This window comes from Xiphophorus hellerii, chromosome 14 (assembly GCF_003331165.1).
Source record: "Xiphophorus hellerii strain 12219 chromosome 14, Xiphophorus_hellerii-4.1, whole genome shotgun sequence".
NCBI lineage: Eukaryota > Metazoa > Chordata > Actinopteri > Cyprinodontiformes > Poeciliidae > Xiphophorus > Xiphophorus hellerii.
The window spans coordinates 24105378-24123967 of NC_045685.1; the positions used below are offsets into that span (position 1 = coordinate 24105378).

Sequence of the window (18590 nt, forward strand, 5' to 3'; positions counted from 1 at the left end):
CCAGGATTAAAGGACTAATGTCTCAGCCAGATCTAGAGAAACTCATCCATGCGTTCATCTTCAGTCGTATTGATTATTGCAACAGCGTCTTCACAGGTCTGTCCAACAAATCAATCAAACAGCTGCAGCTGATCCAGAATGCTGCTGCTGGCGTTCTCACTAAAACCAGGAAGATAGAGCACATAACACCAGTTTTAAAGTCCCTCCACTGGCTCCCTGTAGCTCAAAGAATAGACTTTAAAATACTGTTGTTAGTTTATAAATCACTGAACGGCTTAGCACCACAATACATTAAAGATCTGCTGTTGTTGTATCAACCTTCCAGACCTCTCAGGTCTTCCGGTTCTGGCCTGCTCTGCATCCCCAGAACCAGAACCAAACGAGGAGAAGCAGCTTTCAGTATCTATGCACCACAAATTTGGAACAAACTTCCAGAAAACTGTAAAACAGCTGAAACACTGACTTCTTTTAAATCTCAACTAAAAACCCACCTGTTTAGAGTTTTATTTGAAACGTAATCAATTACAAATTTATGGATGGAACTTGATTTAATGTTGTGTTTTGATTGTTGATTCTATGTTGCTTTGTGTTTCTGTGTTTGTAATGATGTAAAGCACTTTGAAATGCCTTGCTGCTGAAATGTGCTATACAAATAAAATTTGATTGATTGATTAACTTCACATACTTACTACAAACAAACATAAACATTTTATGACATAAATTAGTTGCTTTTGTTCCTTAACCTGCAATGACTTTAATATTCTGTCATATTACACAAAGTATTAAAGTCAAAAGAGAAAAACTAGAAACAAATATTATAAACTTACTAATAAAATCCATCACAACATAAAATCCAACCGTGTTCTTGATCCAGATCTCCACACTGCTACTGTCTCTGCTGTTCGTCGTTGCTTATCGTTGAAAGTGGTAATGCTTTGGTTCTGCAATGCCTTTTTCCAGGCTCAGCAGGTTCCAACACGAATCGTCTTACAAGACTAATCTGGTTGTCAAACAGGCTCCACCCTAACCAACATGTCTTAACTTGACAGAATATCTTGATCTACTTCAAACTGACTTTATGAACAGCTTTTCTAAACAACAAACCATTTACTATACTCATAACAATCAATAAAACTAGACTTTTTCCACATCGATCAATAAATTTGGTAAAATTCATACAGTTTACACAATTCTAGACATTTTCAGTCAAAGTAGATTTTACACATTGATAAACCTGCAGATATGAAACACACAAGGTCAAAGGTGAACATGATTAAAGACCAGATGGCAGAAATTAAACACAGCGACTCAGAATTAATAAACCTTCAGTGGATGTTAGTAGTAAACAACTAACAACATCCAGAAACCTTCTAAAGGTGAAGTGGACGATTATTTTCTGCTTAATCTGAATCTCTGACATCCCTGTTCTCTGATATCAGATTTTTCCAATAATTAAGTGATTTTTATAATATTTGTTGAAATTATTTTTACAATGTGGTATTAAAATAATAAAACATTTTCATCAATTTCCAAAATGTTTCATTCAGTAAAGAGTCTGCAGAGTTCAGAGTTTGAGTTTGTGCTGATTATGGGGATAAATGGTCTCTGATTGAAGAAGTTTGCCAAAATAATCATAAAAAGCTGTAATATTATATTTTAATAAAGAAAAAAACATAAAACAATGTTCAGTTAAGAAACGTGAAAAGCCACAAACAAGCTGTTTTATCTCTGCTGGTGCTGATCTATAGGAGGGAAGCTGACATTCCTAAAACATAGTATGATATGGTGACACATTTCAATGCTGGTTCTGACATTTGTCCTGGTTCTGCTTTATCATTTTAACCAGTATGGAGATAGTCTTTGGTTTATATAAATCATTTCCATTTATAAAACCTCCACTGAAGCCATTTGATCTTCATTTTGCTGAAAACTCCTAAATAAAAGTTTCTGATTGTAAACTGGAGCCATCAGAAGATTTAAAATCAGAGTTAAATCCAGAAGTCTTTGCTCTTCTCAGCTTCCTTTAAAATAAAACATTTCTGTTGGCTGGACCAAAATCTGCCATTTCTTATCTGGACCAGAGTTTTTCTCTGGACAACAAATACCACTTAATATCAGCTGCATGTTTTTCTTTACCAAAATAAAGAAACTGATTCATCCTGACTTTCTATTGTTGCATCACTCAGACCTGTCAGAGCTTGTTTCTGTCATTTCTTGTTTTGATCCAAGGTTATGCTGTTGGTAGATCTATTGTTATTTATTTACTTTGACTAGACTCTCCTCCTGGTCAGTCAGCCTCCTGCTGTGATTAACAAGCTGCTGTGGTTGATCTGATTGTTTGGTGAAGGAGTGAAACAGTTTTCAAAACAAAATTAATGTTTATATTTTAACTTTTGTATGAAGTCCACTGGGAGAATATTTCTGTTATTTTTATGAGTAAAGAAAACGCTCCTTTTTGAAACCAGAAAACTCTCCATGAGTACTTTTTATTTTGAGTGAGTCGAAAACATCCTGAGAATCTCTGGGATTTTTTTTCCTGGATGTTAATATGATACAAGATCAGTCAACACATTGACTGATCCATCTGGGAACTGTGCCAGAAATATGTGCTTAGACTTGCCCTTTGTCTTCCGCTGCATTATGCACAACCACAACTTGTCTCAAACTAAAATGTGGAAAAACACAAAACTGAAAGCAAAAATGTTTTAAGATGAAAATGTTTCTGTGCTCTGGTCTCTTCCCTCTCTGTCTCCAACGTTCATCAGGAGACACTCAGGGTATGAAAAGTGTTGGTTCTGATCCAACGAAGCTTCAACATCTTAAAGAAAAAAACATTAATATCCAACAATATAAGAAGCCAAATGATTTACAAATAAAAAAATATCAGAACTTCTCAATTTCAATATCAAAACTGTTTTTTTTTTTAAATCTTTCATCAAAACTTCGCTAATATGTCTCATTTATTTAGAAACAATTTCTGATTATGTTGTTGTGTTTACGTGTCACCACCAGAGGGCGCAGTAACAACTGTAACCCATATAATGCTGGTTCAATGGAGCTCAGCAGTGTTGAGGACAAAGTCCATCAGTTTCTGGATCAACGTGAATGAACGACTTTCATCATGGAGCATCAGATAAAGTTTTTGGATCTTTATGGACTTTTACTGAAGTGACATCAGAACCAGAGGAAAGTATTTAATAGTCACCATGGAAACTGGAGGAATAAATAAACCACTGATTTGATATAAATGGTGAATGGCCGCCAATGTCTGCAGCTGTCATCTCTTCCTGCCGTCTGGTTGGCCTTGGACTGATGAAGTTTGGGAATGCACCTTTAATTTCAGATCTGCTGTTCATCTGATATTACCTGTAGCTGCAAACTGCACCAGAGGTTGGAGTGATGATGACTTTCCACTGATTCCTGCAGACTCCAGTGGACCAAAGTGTTTGACCTCCTTTGAGTTTCATGACTTTGAACCTGGAGATCATTCTGGCAGGAAGCTGCGGTACGTTTGACACAAAACCAGAGCTGAGATGAACAAACCGCCTTTCTGCCAGTACAGCAGCTCAGGATGGAGATAACAGCTAATTAAATCCACAAATGTTACTAAATTATTTCATGTTTCCTGATTCTGTTTCATGTAAACTGAAGTGAAGATCACAGAGTGAAGCATCAGGATGAAGCTGCTGATCGACTGATCAGATCAATATTTAATAATCACGTCTTAAAGCTGTTAGAAATAAACACATTTCATTAAAGAAAACATTTCTAAATCTGTTTTTAGTCAGAACTTAGAGCGCCACCATGTGGACAAAACCACACATTGCAGCTTCTAAGTTGTGTTTTTGCTCCTTTCAGATCCTGCTGAAGCATGAAGGCGGTTCATACTGGTGGATTATAAACCATCTCTGATGTTTGTTTCTAAAATGTCTCCAGATTTTATTATTATTATTATGTATCTATTTATTATATGTCTCCAGCTGAGCACAGCAGCTCCTCCTCTTCCTCTGTGTTTCTCTCTGCAGCTTCACATCAAACTTTTTATCCTCCTTCTTCTGAGGATTTCTCCTCCAATCGAAGCAGCTTCAGGTTCAACATCTGGATCCAGGATGAGGAAATAAAGAGTTAATACAGTGTTGGATGTTCAGGTCAGCCTGTGATTAAATGTGACTGAATCCTCAGAGACGTTCAGTAAAGACGTTCAGAATAAACAACTAAAGAATCAGAGAATCTGAATCCAGAGAAACTCTGACATTTGCTCCAAACTGATGGCATAAAGACATTTTTCCATCCAGACTCATTTCCACTCAATCATTTCTCCTCTGATATCAGTTTTCCTTGTTTCCAGGCAGATTGTGTCTCTTCACATGTTTCAGGTTCAGCTGCAGAGTTTCAGTCACTAAAACTGACTTTGTTTCTTTGAGCAAATTAAACTTTAGATCAACTAAACTGAACTGGAAAAGATCTGATTCTGTTTACTGGTTCTGACTTGTTCTACCATTTATATCTGATTAAACAATAAATGTGTTGATGTGCAGATTATTGTTGCCTAAACTGTGGCTCAGGTTAAACTTTACGGCTCTTGAAATGATTTTGTTTGGCCCCTGGTCTTTGTTTGAGGATGGTTTAAATCTGCTGCAGTAATTCAGGTATTAGATGCTTTAAAAAATAAACATAAAAAATATCTGAAAACTAGAATAACATCAAACTCTTTGAGAAAAGATGAAACTGTGAACTGGATGAATTAATTTTAGAGTTTTGATCAACTCTGCTGACAAAATGATGACTTAAAAGTATAAATGAAAATCTTTTTAAGTAAAGATTCTTATTTTCATGATAAAATTTAAAAAATGTCAGAAAAACTCTGAAACAAACAATGAAAGAATACATATTTATTTATGTCTTATTTATAAAGTGTTGGCATTTATTTACAGCTATTAATCTACACATTTATTGAAACATTTACACTTTATAGGACATAAAGAGAATTAAAAACAAAAATAAAAACAAGCAGCAGATTTCAATGAAAAGTTTTAACAGCTACATTCAAACTTATATCTTCTTTAAAATCAAACCTGACATATCTGTTTACACAGAAATATTATTTCCACATTATTGCTTTAATAATAAACTGTTAATAAATAAATTTAATGGATGTTTTTTTTTTTCATTAGTCCTTCATATCAGTGTTTTCAGAGTTCTGGTGTCATTTCTCAGAGAAACTAAACATGTGTTTGGTTGTAAACAGATTTCCTTCTAGTTTGCTTTTTAAAAGCATAAAAGTGATATAAAAAAATAAATGACGATGAGCGCAAACAATCCCAGTAAAACATAAAGACCGATCCTTCTTCGACTGTCTGGTTGTAGTTTCTCAGTCGGAGGTTGAAGCTGATCAGCAGCTGCTGGAGAGAAAAGGAGAAACTTCAGATTAAATCCCGCCCTCCTTCTCTTTCTGTAAATTATTCTTGAATATTTTTGTGTTGTACATTATGTGTGTACATTATCCAATGGAAATTTTAATGTACATGATTTTGTAAAAAAATGTTTTTAATCTTAATATATTAATTATCCTTACTGCTTTTTTCTGAAGTGTGGTTATTATTCCCAGATCTATACAAAGTAGAATAGATATAGTAAAGACATAGAGGAATATAGAATATGCAGGAATTTCAGATCTAAAATATAAACTTATTCTTCCAAGAACTGCAGTAAGTAAGATCAGATTTGTTCTGATTAAATGAAATTTCAAGCTAATTTTATTTAATTCACTCTTTTATATGTTTATATTTAGTTATGAGTTCTACATTAAATTGTACATTATTCCTTCCAAACAGTATAAACTTTGTTTTATTCAGTTTTACTTAATGAAAAATTATTTCTGTTAAAACTCAGGTCTAGTTTGTGTCTTCAGTCCTAATTTGATTGTTGAATTACTGATCACTTCAAAATTTAAACTATTTTCAACAATAATTTCTGTATATTGATATTTTGTTGCTGAGCTAAAAAAAAATATAATTTTGCCTGTTGCTGTTTGTTTACAGTTTTTTTAGAATGTTCTCTCAGTTAAATCTTTATCTTTAAAGTTAAATAAATAAACAGGAAGTAGAAACAGAGAATCTGATGAAAGATGTTCAATTAATGCATCAAAATAAATTAAATCAACAAATGTTACTAAATTATTTCATGTTGTTTCCTGATTCTGTTTCATGTAAACTGAAGTGAAGATCACTGAGTGAAGCATCAGGATGAAGCTGCTGATCAACTGATCAGATCAATATTTAATAATCACGTCTTAAAGCTGTTAGAAATAAACACATTTCATTAAAGAAACATTTCTAAATCTGTGTTTTCACATCAGAACTGAATAAAGACAGAAAGGAGGAGAAATACTAACTTTCACTGCTGAGCAGCTTTTAGTCAGAGCTTAGAGCGCCACCATGTGGACAAAACCACACATTGCAGCTGATCTCTGCTGAGGTAACATTTTACTTCCTGGTTGGATCTTTATAGATTTGACTGATTATGGTGAATATTATTATTCTGCATCCTCGTCTCTTCAACTTTATTGATTTATTTCGTGTAAACAGATTTACTTACAATAAGATGAAACAAGCAGCAGGAAAATAATCATTTTAACCAACTTGTTAAACCAACTGTTGGTTTAACCAACTGACTGAAGCAGCTTGAAGTGAAGAAACACAATGTCTGGTTAGGTTGAACTTTATTAATCTCATAGGGAAATTGAGGTTATCTGTTGCTCACACAATGTTTAAGGTGATCAGGCTGATCAGGTGGCAGATATTATGGCTGCATGAATAATTAGTATTTATATGATGTTATTATTTATTTCCATCATCTGAAAATCCTAAACAGAATAAATACGTCAGATGAAGATCTTTTATCTTGGTAACAATCTCCATGAGCTGATCCAGCATTTTAATAACAGAACAGATCAATGGTTCTGGTTGAGTCCAGAAACCGTTTTAGACTTTTCTAAGATCTAAAAACCTGAAAAGTACAAGGAATGACATCCATCCATTTTCTCACAAGCTGGTCCCTAGTGGGGTTTTGAGGGCTGCTGCTGCCTGTCTCCACTAGGTGTCACCCCTAGACAGGCTGCCAGCCCATTTCAGGGCAACACAGAGACAAACAGGACAAACAACCATGCAGAACCCACACAGTCACAGGGAGAACATGCAAACTCCATGCAGAAAGACCTGGAATTGAACCCAGGACCTTCTTACTGCAAGGCAACAGTGCTACCCGCTGTGGAAAATAAATATTCACTCTGCATATTGGAACAAGAATCAGGAGGTAAAGATTACTCTCTGACAGTTTTAGGGGATTTTGTCTATGATCCAACTTAGAACTGGATCAATAATTTAACAACAATGAAATGATCAGAGTGACTGATCAACCATCAGAGGAGTTGGATCAGTGGAGTTTCCTCTTCTTCTCATGTCTTCTCTGTGATCCTGAACTTGAGCTCTTGCTGTTGAGGACACAGAACAGTCAGTCAGACAAACAGTCAGACAAACATGAGAGCAGAAAGTAAACCAACCTTTCACTTTGAGTCGGACTGTTTTCACTCTCCAGATGGTTCTGCTGTCTAATATGCATTTATAGTCTCCACTGTCTGCCTCTATGGGTTGCTTCAGAGTCAGGCTGAGGTCTCCAGAATTCAGCAGCTCTTCATTCATCGTGGTTCTGGTTCTGAAGAACTGGTCCTGTTCTTCAGGCTTATCAGAACCGTTTATGTAAATATGGACTATCTTGCTCAAAAAACTCCATTCCACATCAGAATCTCCCGGCAGCTGGCGTGTTGTCCTGAATGGCAGCAGGACAGACTCCGCCCCCTCTACCACCTCTACCTGACAGACTGAAAGAACAACAAAGACCAACATGAGCAAAACGTTGCAACTCATCTTTAAAATGTTATTGAATGATTTCAAACTTCAGAACGAGGAACCAGATCAGATCAGAGGTAACAGAAAAGTTCTGCAGAGTTCTGATGGTATTGTGATATTTGGTCCATGTGCTGCTGCTGTCAGCTGCTTTTCTCACTTTTATATTTGTGGGTCTGAAGGGAAAAACTGTCAAAACTATTTTTCTCTCCTCAGTGATTCTAGTTATTGGGTCTGTAGAGCATTTCACATAAATCTTTAACATCAACACAAAAGAAGAACTTAATGGCATCACAGTCACACCATTTTATTAACAGAACTGGGATCCACCCAGTTCATTTGTGTTACATCAACACAGCTGATCTGTTCCTGTTCTGTTAAAGGAACAGATCCTTATCCTTAATAGCATATGGATTAAACCACTGACCTTTGACAACGAGTTCTACTTGTTTCTTCACCAGGACATTTCCATTGCTGCTGTAGACTCTGCAGGTGTATATGCTGCTGTCTCCATCTGTCGGGTATTTCAAAGTGAGACTGAGCTCTCCAGTTTGCAGCAGGTCCTCATTCACGCTTGTTCTGGCTCTGTAGAATCGATCCTGTTCTTCTGGCTGATCAGAGCCGTTTTTAAACACATGCACCTTCCTGTATCTGTCCATCCACTCCACTGTAGCGTCTCTGGGTAGACGCACTGTGGTTTTGCAGCGCAGTAGGACAGTCTCCACCCCTGAATCTACCTCTGCCTGGTAAACTGAAGAACATAAACAAATGTGATGTACAAGTCAAGTCTATTTGTTTTGCAAATTTCAGCAACCAATCAGTTCAAAGTGCTTTACATCATACAAACATCACACACCATTTGTGGAACAACTCTATATCGTTCCTCTCCAGGCCCAAAGATAATAACTTCAGTTTGGTTTCTGTTCAGCTGCAGAAAGTTGTGGCACATCCACACATTTATCTGTTCAGTGATTGGACAGACAGCAGCTGCAGCTCCGATGGTCGGACAGACAGAAGGTTTGGTAGGAGACAAGCTAGTGGACTTGGCTTAACTGATGTCTGTCTCACATTGGACAGAAACTTCCCTAAGCAAGTTACAGTTAAAGAGAGATTGCTTTCTTAAGATCGTTTTGGAGTATTTACTGAAGAATGACTCGGATACTAATGAGGAACCAACCAGACAGATGATACTAAATTAGCATGTGAAGCAAATTATCAACAGAGGGCAAAAAGCTGCATGATATAGAAGCATCAGTCTCTGAGCTACTAAACTAAAAAGCTCTCCGTTGTTCTCAGTCTCTGCCTCACCATTTTCTGTAGATGTTTCCTCTCATCTCAATTCATCCTGACAGACATGAAGCTACACATATTTGACTTAGAATCTGATGTCAAATCCTAAAAATCCCCCAAATCTCATCAGAAACAAAGATAGAAAAGCTTCACTGATCCAGCTCAGGGTCTCTTTCAAAATAAAAACAATGCAGAAGTGAAAAGAGACTAGCTGCTGACCCTTTACAGACTCACCTGAGTTAAAACGGTCCCGAAAATGATATAAAAGACCAGCAGAGATTATAAGAACCAGAACCAGGAGCGTCACCAGGAGAGCTGTGGCCCATGATGGAAACAGTTCTGTGGAGAAACATGAAGAATATCATCACGTCTGATCTGTGAACTGTAGCTGCAGATTCTGTAACTTACCTTTCACTAGCAGTTCGACTTCTGCAACTCTCTGCTCCTCTCCTCTAGAGGTCCTGATGGTGCAGCTGTAGGTCCCACTGTCAGACTGCAGTAGGTTTGTCAGATTCAAGGTCAGATCTCCAGTTTCCAGAGCATCAGCCTTCATGGATGTTCTGCCTCTGTAAAGCCGGTTCTGGTTCGTCAGTTCATTTCCTTGTAGATCAAGCTGGTGAACCGTTGAAGGAGTGAGGCTGGAGTGGCTCCACACCACTGTGGGGTTCTCCATGTCAAATGTAGAAAACTCACAGGGCAGCAGGATGAACTGGTCTCCTACATACTTCACCTGAGTGGAAACTGACGGGGACACTGAAGACACGCAAAGAGACAGAGTCCATCTCAGCAACTTGAGTTTACATTCACACAAGTTAAGGCAAGAGGAACAAAGCAAATGACTCTGTTGGTGATTTGGCTGGACTTTCATTGATTATTCAGATTCAGATTTATTCATGTCCCAAATGGGCAATTAATTTTACAGCAAGTATGTGATTACAAAAAAACATAACAACTAAAAGACAAAGTATCAAAAGTTAAAAAATAAAAAACAATGAAATATACATCAAATATAAATTAATACATAATGGGACGAGTACAGCAGTGTGTCATTGTCGATCAACAGTTGTTACAAACATCAGCGACAGAAATCCGCCAACAATCAGGTGTGAGCTCCTCTACCTTGTCTTCAGTTAAAAAAACAAATTGCTGTAGGAACAAAGGATTTCATGAACCTGATACTTTTCATACTAAGGAATCTGAGCCGGAGGCCAGAAGGCAGAAATGATCTCAGCATGTAAAGGGCGAGAGCCGTCAGCAACAAAGGATTCAATAGTTTCCTTATGATCTGTTTATTGAACAGTTCTGTAAGTGAGCATTGTTCAGATCTTATATGTATTAAGTAATAAATATTACTTCTAAGTGCATTTTTGACCTAATACTAAGATTTCCAAACCAACAGAGGAGAGAAACGAGAGATTATTGATGGATTTAGACTGAAGATGGAGACTGACCACAGAGACATGAGCTGAGGATGAGGAGCAGCAGGATCCTGGAGATCATCTTCATCCTGAGAGAGGAAGAGGAGGAGAGGCAGCAGAACATCAGCTCACACTATAACCAACAATTACTGCTGCAGTTTTAATATATTTAACTCATAAGACTGATCTCAGCTCCTTCAGATGGAAACGCCTGAACTCAGCAACTTCAGTTTCTCTGATGTTTCTGATATTTCTGTTCACTCAAACTGTTGATTAGTTTTCTTGTTCTACTGTTAAACATTTGCATGTCTGCTAAGAGTCTGTCAGAAATAAGGATTATGTATATTTAATTTCTAGTAAACACAAAATATGGGCGAAATTGTTGTTGATGCAACAATTATTTATTATACATGCATCACAATTCACATGAAGTGACATTACTGTGTTGAATGGGGTTAAAGAATTATTTAGAAACCTGGTCGTTGAGTTTAAGATTTAATTATGTGGCAAAACTAATAATGGCGTTGAGGGACAAAATGGACAAAACTCAGATGAGTTATATCTGTCTGACGAGTGTTTCAAACTCACCCTAGGTCACATTAAAAATAAAAAAATAAAAAATCAGCAATCATCAGTTTATTCCGTTTAAAATGTTTATATTTTCAACATTATACTGACTGAGACACGACTGACCAGGTCCAAAAAATTAATAACAATAATACTGAGTGTTTCAACCCACTACGGCCTTTAGAAAATACGACGCTCTTCCTCCTCCATAAGCCAGAGTGTCAGTAAACTCACCATTCACATCTTGTGACAGTTAAACCCACATCGCCACACACCCACCACTCCACTGTGCTGAAGCTGCATGCTCACCTGTCACATTATGAATTTCACACATGACGCCTAGAGGAGGTAAAACTGTTATTCAGAAAATAAACTGTAATTTGAGCTGCTGGGAGGAGTTAAATATTTACCTCCTTTTACCACATACTTTTGTTTTAATGCTTCACTACCTTTGTACCTTTGAGCTGTTATTCTTCACTACTTCATAGTTCGCAGTGCAGAAAGATTCCAATTACATAAACTGGTTCATTTTACCTTACAGCAAAGTATGTGATTACAAAGAAACATAAAAACATCACAAGTACAAGCAACAAGAAACATCTCGTTGCTTGTACTTGTGACAGTGCAATGACAATAAAGTTGAATTCTATTCTATTCTTAGAGCTGACCAAGCAAATATTTTTGGTATTTTCAGAAGATGGCATTCCATCATCATGACAGCAACATTTGGAAATAGCAGAAGACTTTAACCTTTAATCTTCCTGCATGAAAGACAGTCATAATTCCTTCTTTTTCTTTCAAAATATCTTTTTGTTACTTGGGACATTTTTAAACATGGCATTGCAGTTACACAGAAATTTTACTTTTCTTTTAATAAAAGAAAATCAGATTTTTCACATAACTCAATGCAGATGTGGAAGCAATGACTGATGCATTGAGCCACATCCCTTCTTTAACTACAGTTCTCACTCATGGGTCAGTTTGAAGAGCCTTAAAACCTCCATCATGTTCTTCAGCAGATTGTCTTATTAGCTATGAAATCTTTGCTTCCATCTTTGTTTTTGGTTCTGAAAGAGCTTCTGAAGATCCATGTCAGAACCCAGAAGGTCAATGTGTTATTCTAAATTCAATATAGAGTTGAATTTAGGTATAGTGTGTCAACAACACCAAGGTGTTAAACGTTTTCCTAGTTTCTCCACATCTTAACAGTAGAAATAAGATAAAAAAAAAAGTGACCTATAATAAAGTAGAACATATTTACTCACCTGATCTACTGTGGAAACTAACGTCTGTTGGAGAATGAAGGTGCTTCCAGTTTTATTCCTTTAATCTGCTTCTCTATTCTTTTTCTCTTGCTGTATCATTAATTGTTCTTTGGGACTCAAAGAAAGCTGCCTGGAAGGCAGATCTCTTTGTACTTTCTCTTTCAATTTCATCACTTAAACGAAAAAATATCCCCACCCTCAGCCCTGTTGACAGTTAAACCAACAGAAACTACCTGCTGTCGCCTCTGATTGGTTGCCTTGAGCTGCTCAGGTTAGAGGGAGTTTGATTATCTGAAAAGAAAATAATGTTCTGGTTCAGCAGCTCTTTGCAGACACATTTACTGATATATAATTTAACTCTGGGAAGTCACACATTATTTTAGGGCCAAAATATTCAAATCAATTTAAGTTTGTACAGATTGAAAGACTTTTAGGGTGAAAAATCATTTTGAATTAAATATAACTTATTGATGATTCATTCATTATTTACGCTGGAGATGTAGAAACACAAATACCAGCTGAATCTGTTCATCACTGAAAGGTTTAACTAACAAACCGTCATTCTTTCTGAAAACATTTTTTACTGCTTCAGAAAGCAAATGATCTTTATGGTTCATATGAGAAAGAAACAGGAATTGTGTTTTTGACGTGTTTACAGAAAATATCCCTGACAGGCTGATTCAACTACAGTTAACATTTATTTCTAAACATTCATAATTTTATTTTGTTCTGTTTTCATGAGATTTAGCTCAAAATTCAAAACTTTGATAAAATTCCCACTTCTGTCTTTCTGATCATTTAAAGATAATTTAAAGAAGCCCATGGTTTAATTAATGATATGATCAAAAAAGTGACAAATAAGTTAAAACATCTCTAGTGAAAGCAGTGAGATGTTGGACAGGAAGCATGTTGATGGTTAATGGTTGATGGTTTCTGTAATAAAGTTTCATCGTTGTGGCGTTCTGGAATAAGGGTTGCAAATTAAACTTTCTGGCTTTTGCCTGAAAATGTAAATTTAAGTTAATCATTTTTATTCAGTTTATGTTTAAATAAAGATGAAAAGAGCTTAGAAAGTAATAATTGAACATCTGTTTACTTCAGTTGTTCTCTTTAAAATCCAGGAAGTTAAAGTCTCTTGTGTCATTCTGCTGATTTAACTTTGTACATTGTGTGGGTGTGTGTGTGTGTGCGTGTGGGGGTGTGTGGGCGGGCGTGTGTGTGTGTGTGTGTATTTTTAGGATGTAAAGCTCTTTGAACTGCCTTGTTGCAGAAATGTTTGAAACAAATCAACTTGAATGATTGAAACGGTATTGATTCAGATAAACAAAATTCATAAACTGCATTAAGGCATTAAACAGTGGTTCAATAGTGAGGAGAATTGTTAGACATATTAGACAATGGCTACAAAACCTGAATAAAAATAAAATCAGAGCTCTGCTGGATTCTCTTCAGCTTCTCTGATGTCTCTGACAGAGATCTGTCACCTGTTAAAATTGTTTTTGTTCTTAAACTTTCAAACAAGTCAGAATAATTCAGAAGAAATGAAGTATCTGTTTTTCAAAATTCACAAATTTAATATTTACATAATTGAATTTATATATTTTAAAATTAAATATTAAAACCCAGCATCAAAATGGGTGCAAACACACAAAAATCCAGATTTTCCTGTTTTTGTATTAAAATTTTATTTTTTCTTTTTCCACCAAAACAAATATTTTCTAATCTGTCTCTATTATTTATAACAATGTATGATGTTGTTGTTGTGGTGACTTTTCACCAATAGAGGGCGTAGTGTCAAAACAAAACTTATATTTCATGTTGTCAGTATAAAACATGCTGACAACATTAAACTTGATGGAAGTTTTAATATGAACACAGGTGAACTTGAAACAATCTGACATTAATGTCTATAAGGTGAAAACCAGACGGAACCAAATGCAGGTAAAATGTGAATCCTTGTTTAAAGTGGAAACCAGGAAACAGTGAGAGATTCTGACAAGTTGAAGCAAGATGGAGACGCAGCTGGAAGAAAAATAAATGTTTTATTAAGAGCTTCAGATTCTGAACTTCACAATATCTTATTTATTCCAAAAGACAAATTCAGTTTAGCAGCTTATTGTAACACATTCACACACATTATGTGGTGTGAAACCACAACCATTCACAGCTACACACCAGAAACGCAGCTTATCAAAAATATAAACTCATCAGAAGATTTGAGTTGAAACATTAAGTTTAAAGAGAAAACTTTGAAAGTAATAACAATTCTATAATGAAACATTTACGTTTATAACTTTTCAACAAAGAAACAACAAACTAGCAGTGAAGGTAAAATGTATGTTAAAGAAAAGCAAAAGACTTTTATGTCATAATGTTTTATGTTCATCTCTGAAATTGATGAAATGTATAGAAATTGTCACTTTAAAATTAATTATTTGATTTCACCTGAAATTAGGGAAATATTGATTTTTATAACAACCTCTTAAAAGTCTTAATGTGTTCTGTTTCACGACATATTAATAAAAATATTTGTTTAAATATACCTGTGAAAATAATAAATTGGACATTTTTATATCTACATAATTCAACAAAAGAGTATTTAAAAGATATGACTGTAAACATAAGTTGTGTATCAGATAAATATCTTTGGTTTCAGTAACAATCAGCTGATTCGGCATTTTGACACAATAACTGATCAATGGTTCTGGTTTAAATAATTTTATAAATTATTTAAAACAGGAACTGAAACAATATAATAAATGACTCAATGTCATCATTATTGCAATATGGAAAATATACATTATCATATATTCTCCAGGCACATAGTGACATTTTATAGCACAATCAAGTAACTATGTTGTCTTCAGTTATGAAAACGCTGACATGACTTAAAATAAATTTGACTTTGCATTTTAAAACCTTGAAATTGGGCCTCTGTCTCTTTAAAAGTCCCTACTCCTTCTGACACTCTGCCTTCAGCATGTCATCACAACAATGCGCCTTCATTATGCCATTTAAAGCAGGTCTTAGGAGTGTTGCACTGAAAAGTAGCTCATATAATGAGTTCAACAGATGTGCAGTTCCAACAGGTGTTTGCTAATTGCTGCTGGCTAGTCTGAAGGAGCTGAGATGGGGAGTGGAGGGATGCTCTGTGTGCTGGAAGCTTGGAAACTGCAGCTCTGAGGAGAATCTTTGGAAAAATAGGAGGCACTTAGTGTGAGTAAACATTTTTCACAGCTCAATGGTTGCCATGGAGATAAAAATATTTCTCCACTATTAATTAAGCGAATAAATTAAGTCATGATAATCTAACATGTTAAGCATTAGAATAGATTGAAACAAATCTGATATTTTTGTGAGGGCAAAATTAATTTTAAACAATTGTAAAGTGAACAACATTGTTATCTGTTTGTTTTTTTTTAATCTACTCTTGTCAAATGATTAGTTTTCATTGTCTTTCTCCTCTTCCTAAAACAAATAATCAATATTATTAGAGCCATCAGAGCTACTATTGATCCTAGACTGATGAAGACGATGTTCCTTCCTTGTCTGTCTGGTTCTGGAGTCAAAGTTGGTCTCTGAGTTTGGATCTGATCAGCAGCTGCAGGGAGAGAAATCAGAAATATTTATTAATATTTGATGAAAACTGAGATCCAGGAGGATTCATGTAGAAGATGAAGATGTTGGTTCATCAACACAGGATTAGAATTTGAACTGAGTGGAAAAAAATTATTTACATGATTTTTTCTCACCAGTAACGTTGAGTCGACATCTTCCAGAGTTGAATCCATCTTCAGTTTTCACGTCACACAGATACAGACCAGAGTCTTCAGTCCTCAGTCTGGACACATGGAGTCTGATTTGTCCTTCTCTGAGGACGTCTTTGTCACTCTGGACTCGTCCTGAAAACTGTTCATCCTGAGAATCTGGAAACTCAACACCTTCATGGACCTGATACAGAACCAGTTCTTTATGAGGAGCTACTAGGCTGCAGAGGACAAAGAGTCGTCTCCAGGTTCCCTGAGTCTTGGTGGTGAAGGTCCATTCCAGAGTGATGCTGTGGTTCTCCTCTGCCTGATAGCTGCTCTGTGTCACATTCACTACAAATGTTGCTGCTGAGGAGACAGAGAGGGAAAGAGAGGAGCAGACACACTGAGAACTGGAACATGGGAGTCTTTCAGCTCCATCTAGAGAGCTTTCTGTCACAAAGACAAGATGGAGACTGACCACAGAGACATGAGCTGAGGATGAGGAGCAGCAGGATCCTGGAGATCCTCTTCATCCTGAGAGAGGAAGAGGAGGAGAGGCAGCAGAACATCAGGAACATCATCACTAACAATACAAGGAACATCTGGACTCCTAACAGTGAATTATGGATTTCCTTCTTGCAATCTAAAATAATCCCACATGTTAAATCAATAAACTTTCACTGAGTTTCATATGATAAATAATCTGCATCAAACTGTTCTGGTATCTCGTCTGTTTAATCTCTAATTTACTGAATTAGTTCAGTCAGGATATCAGATGTTTGTCACCAACATTTCCTGCTGATGGGAAAAAGAAAAACAAAGTGAAGCAGAGAAATGGCTCCACCTGCTGGAGAACTAGAAGAACTACAGCTCCTCACCAGTATTTACATTTAACCTGCATTTCTGACCATTTATGACGAGCAGCTTAAATTCATTATTCAAACTTTACTGAGATAAAGTGTTGATCATAGTTGTGTGGACTCTTAGTGTTTATACTTTTAAAACTAAAGGAGACAGAAAATCAGCTGATTTACCTTTAAGTTGTGACTGAAATTTGAATCCTGTGGAGGAAAAACAGGTTTAAGGCTTTTATTCTGACAGAATGACACGACTTTCACATTAAACGGTTGATGGACTAAGATTAGTTTTTTTTTCTAACACAACAGTAGAATAATCATCTGGATTAAGAAAGAAAATGTATTTAATCTAAATAAAGACCAAACACCAAGTTTACCAAGTTTGACTTTAGTTTAATTTAGAAAGAAAAGTTGTTTAGATCTTTAGTTTTCAACAACCAGACATAGATTTGTTTTTCTGAAACTTTCTTTAAACAGAAGAACCTCAAACAGATTAAAACTCACATTTGATCAAATAAAACATATTTATCTGATCTGTTGAGATTTTAAGTCCAAACATCTTCAGAATTCAGAGATCTCTGGATTAAATCAATGAGATTAGACTAAATATTAATTTATTTTTTATTAATTGGTCCAGCACTTGAATATTTTACAATTCAAGAATGAAACAGCAATGAAAATAATTTGTTGTAGATTAAAATCACTTTGATTCCACTGATTTATTGATCTGTTCTCAGAAACATTAACATTTATTACTTATGTTATTGTCTTAGTTAACAGGCAAATTTATAAAAATATCAATATAACTAGTAATAATTGATAACTAGTAACTATTGACTGAACTGAAGTCTAAACAAATGTAAACCAAACTAATATATACTTACTTATCTGGTTGGATTGTTTTCATTGTTTCTCAGAGTTTGTAGAGTCGTTGTCTAAACCTCTGCATGTCGTAGTAAAAGTGTAGGAATAACCGATAAAACACTCTGAGCTTCAGTTTCAGATCCTCCATGTTTTTGCTCACAGATTCATGAATAACCCACTTGTGACATAAACTCACCACCAGCTTGTTCCTGTTTCCTAACATGTTTGTTTAACATTTTAATGTTAAACCTGAGTTTTATCTAATTTTTAGAAATTCTCTGATCATTGAAAACTGAATCTGGATTCTGATTAGAATCAGTTTGATTCATTTCAGTTCAATAAAATCTATTCCAGAAGTTTATAGATCTAGAATCAGTAGATCTGCTGCTATAAACCAGATGTTTGCTCTAGTTGTTGTTTCATTTAACAGATTTCTTTCTCACAGAGATCAGTTGATCTGTTGATTCTCAGAGGAATCAGTTTTTCTGATTCATTGAACTGAATGAGTTCATTCAGATCCTCCATGTTTTCATGTTTGCTGACCAAATATATTTATTGCATCTGTTTGTAACAGAAAAATACAGTTTTCTCTCATTTCTCCAATTAAAATAAATAATTCACTTTCATGTTAACATAAAAAGTAGATTGTTCACACAGTTAGTGAATCTATAGATCT

At 35.5% G+C, this 18590-nt stretch overlaps 5 protein-coding genes and 1 long non-coding RNA gene across 18 annotated transcripts in view; 2 read left to right on the plus strand and 4 right to left on the minus strand.

The window, feature by feature from the left end:
• LOC116733156 (uncharacterized) overlaps positions 1 to 18034 on the minus strand; it is a 32412-nt gene extending 14378 nt beyond the window's left edge. Inside the window, exons 1-3 of the long non-coding RNA XR_004341952.1 lie at positions 17935 to 18034; positions 17228 to 17254; positions 10646 to 10701 (exon numbers count right to left, since the gene is read on the minus strand). This is a non-coding gene — a long non-coding RNA (uncharacterized LOC116733156). The remainder of the gene's footprint in view (positions 1 to 10645; positions 10702 to 17227; positions 17255 to 17934) is intronic.
• The window catches only part of LOC116733095 (oocyte zinc finger protein XlCOF6-like), a 778765-nt gene that overhangs the window by 502024 nt on the left and 258151 nt on the right, over positions 1 to 18590 (minus strand). The gene's annotated exons all lie outside the window — the stretch shown is intronic.
• LOC116733104 (gastrula zinc finger protein XlCGF8.2DB-like) overlaps positions 1 to 18590 on the minus strand; it is a 570370-nt gene that overhangs the window by 302862 nt on the left and 248918 nt on the right. The gene's annotated exons all lie outside the window — the stretch shown is intronic.
• The window catches only part of LOC116733103 (immunoglobulin superfamily member 3-like), a 919724-nt gene that overhangs the window by 276136 nt on the left and 624998 nt on the right, over positions 1 to 18590 (plus strand). The window lies entirely within an intron of this gene.
• Positions 1 to 18590, minus strand: part of LOC116733131 (butyrophilin-like protein 8) — a 766651-nt gene that overhangs the window by 112092 nt on the left and 635969 nt on the right. The window contains exon 1 of one of the 7 annotated variants that reach the window (XM_032583889.1): positions 859 to 983. The exons of 3 other annotated variants lie outside the window; for them this stretch is intronic. The gene's annotated coding sequence lies outside the window, so the exon portion shown is untranslated. Of the gene's footprint in view, positions 1 to 827; positions 984 to 18590 lie in introns of those variants that run through there. 3 more of the 7 variants (XM_032583886.1, XM_032583877.1, XM_032583879.1) reach the window with 3 other exon arrangements.
• The window catches only part of LOC116733139 (uncharacterized), a 42641-nt gene that overhangs the window by 9199 nt on the left and 14852 nt on the right, over positions 1 to 18590 (plus strand). The window lies entirely within an intron of this gene.